Source organism: Silene latifolia, chromosome 6, assembly GCF_048544455.1.
Source record: "Silene latifolia isolate original U9 population chromosome 6, ASM4854445v1, whole genome shotgun sequence".
In the NCBI taxonomy this organism is placed as follows: domain Eukaryota; kingdom Viridiplantae; phylum Streptophyta; class Magnoliopsida; order Caryophyllales; family Caryophyllaceae; genus Silene; species Silene latifolia.
Window position 1 is genome coordinate 30,384,837 of NC_133531.1, and position 3,100 is coordinate 30,387,936.

At 44.4% G+C, this 3,100-nt stretch overlaps 1 non-coding gene across 1 annotated transcript; it reads left to right on the forward strand.

The window, feature by feature from the left end:
• The first annotated feature begins 2,572 nt into the window (after window positions 1–2,572).
• Window positions 2,573–2,679, forward strand: LOC141589463 (small nucleolar RNA R71). Its single transcript, XR_012520400.1, has one exon. It is a non-coding gene; the product is annotated as a small nucleolar RNA R71 (small nucleolar RNA).
• The last annotated feature ends 421 nt before the right edge of the window (window positions 2,680–3,100 follow it).

Genomic DNA, 3,100 nt, shown 5'->3' on the forward strand with positions numbered 1-3,100 from the left:
CCATATTTTCACTCGATCGAGTACAAAAAGTACTCGATCGAGCTCTTTTCTCGCGTAAGCTCTTGAATTTCGTCTTTTCTTCCTTGGAATGCGTAAAAACTTCGCCAAACCTGCATAAGAATACGTGCAAAAATATCCCAGAATACCAAAACGCATAAGAACAGTCTATAGTCTTAAATCTACGCTAAAAACAGTCTAAAAACTAATTGTCCTAATTAAAAGCAATAAAATAAATTCAACGGAAAATTCAAAATTATCTATTACAAACTGTTACACGGGGCATTTCCCCGTTTAATTCCCAATGCAATTCAAAGAGCCCCCTCGAAGGGCTCCCCGATCGAGGATGTCACCTCAGCAATATTGACTGTCCTCTTCAACTTCCATGAGCATGAATTATCATTTGAAACGGTAGGAGGGGAGTAGTTCACATCCACATAAGCGCGAACTTTCCTCGTCCTTGCTCCTCTATCACCATCTTTAGCATCCTTACTTTCAATTTGATTGATAGCAGTTGCACAACATCCCTTGACAGCTTCTTCATTGCTTTCATTTGTACCTGCAGCAAGGAAAACAGACGAATTTTCCTCCTTTTTGCTCTCAGTCTGAGGCGGAGGGGTAACAATTGCAGCACAATACTCCAAATTTTCTACTGGAGTGTCAATAATAGGATCAATAGAAGAGAGAACATTGCAAGGCTGAGCTTGCATGGGAGCCCTCCGGGATTTAGACTGATGAAAGATCAGCTCCTCGTCCCCTACCTGAAAGGTCAAAGTCTTTCACCGACGTCTATAACTGCACGGGCAGTAGACAAAAATGGTCTCCCTAAAATAATAGGGGTGTGTGCATCTTCGGGGATGTCTAAGACAACGAAATCAACGGGAATAAAGAACCTCCCGATCCTCACAGGTACGTCTTCTACTATGCCTAGTGCCCGTGATATACTACGGTCGGCCATCTGGACTGTCATGTTAGTGCAACTCAGCTTTGTCAAACCAAGTCTCTTAGCCAGAGACAGCGGTAAGACACTCACGCTAGCGCCTAAATCGCATAGCGCATTATCAATCAAATAGTTACCGATATGACACGGAATTGAAAAACTACCCGGGTCCGACTGCTTAGGAGGTAACTTATTTTGAAATAGGGCTGACCCCACCTCAGTCAAAGCTACGGTCTCACTATCACTAATGGCCCTCTTACGACTCAAAATTTCTTTCATAAACTTAAGATAAGAGGGTACCTTTGTTAGCAACTCGGTGAATGGCACAGTGACTTCCAGGCTTTTCAGAAGTTCGACAAATTTGCCGAATTGTTGATTGGCCTTTGTATTCTGCAGTCGTCTCGGGAAGGGAACTGTAATAGGCATCTCAAGTCCCTTGTTTCTCTCTTCCAATGTGTCTTCCGGAGCAAGCTCTGTATCCTTTGGGCGCTTCTTACCTCTCGAACGAGGTCTTTCCGGTGATTTATCGCTTAAACGAGCACTAGCAGGCTCTCGAATAAGCTTCCCGTCATCAAAACTACTCGATCGACCAATATATCCATTCGATCGAGCAGTTTCCTCATCAATGTCAGTCGATCGAGTAAAATTTCCACTCGATCGATCAAGTCCACTTTGCTCATCACTCGATCGAGTAGAAAAACTACTGGATCGACCATTGCCAATTCCTTGATCACTCGATCGAGTGATATTTTCACTCGATCGACCAGTTTCGTCCCTAGATTTGCTCGATCGACCACCTGAAACCAGTCGATCGAGCACTTGCTTTGCCGTGAGCTTATTTTCTTCGCCAGAACACTGTTCAACATCAGTTACAGCTCTCCTCGGGTCTCATTTCTGCATTTCCGGTCCCTCATATGAACGACCGCTTCTCAAATTGATGAAATTTACCGTCTCGTGTGGATTCTTCTCATTTTGAGTCGGTAATTGACCCTGCTTTCTTGTGGACTGATTAGTGGCTAATTGGGCAACTTGAGTTTCAAGTGCCTTTATGGACGATCTTTACTCGTGATCACTCAATTGCCACGCGCTTCGATAGCCTTGTTGATTCTTGTGTGGAGGGATATAAGGTCAATTTCTGCTTTGGTGCGGAGGAGGAGTAGGATTTAGCACATTCGACTAGTCCACCTCGTTTGGGATGGACGCCCCTGATTATTGTAATAGGAACCCCCTCATTGCCTATATTTCTGAAAGGCAAGGACTTGTTCCTTCTCTACAAGACAACCAACAGCAGAGTGGCCATCATTACCTCCACATCTCTCACATGAAACGGTCTCTCCCCTAGTAAGAACATGGACCGTCTGAGGATCCCCAGTAGCTTGTAATTCTAACTTGTCGAACCTAGCATTCATGGTCTCCAGCTGAGCCAAAACTTGCTTATCGACTGCATGAACTATTCTAATCCCATCCCTCGGGTTTCCATATTCAGCACTGTGATTAGCCATTTCTTCAATAAGAGACCACCCCTTATCATCATCGGTGTTCTCCTGAAATCTCCCACTAGATGCCGCATCAAGTATGGCTCTGTGGTCATCATACATCCCGTTGTAGAACTGATTGGCTAGGAACCATGGGTCAAAACCATGGTGAGGAATAGACCTCACCAACTTCTTGAATCGCGACCATGCTTCATAGAAACTTTCATCGGGAGCCTGTCTGAAACTAGTAATCTTGGCCCTCAGCAAATTGGTGCGTTGTGGAGGGAAATATCTCTTGTAGAATGCAAGAGCAAGAGACTCCCAATCTGTAACCCCAGCAGTTGTGCGGTCCAAGTTAGTCAGCCACTCCCTGGCTGAATCAGCTAAAGAGAAAGGAAATAGAACTTCCTTAATCTTGTCTTGAGTTACCCCCTTAGTGGCGGGGATAGTAGAACAGTAATCGGTAAAGGTCTCCATATGCTTCCTCGGATCTTTACCAGCCACACCTCTATAAATGTTCCTCTCCACCAGATTGATATAAGAAGGACGGATATCAAAGGTGTTCCCATCCTCAATCTGGAGATTGAAACCTTTGGGAATAGAAGAGGCTTTAGGCACTGAATGACTAGAAAGTTTAGGCATCTTTACTGTAGAAATCGGACTGTCTTCCGTGAAAAGAAAATGATCA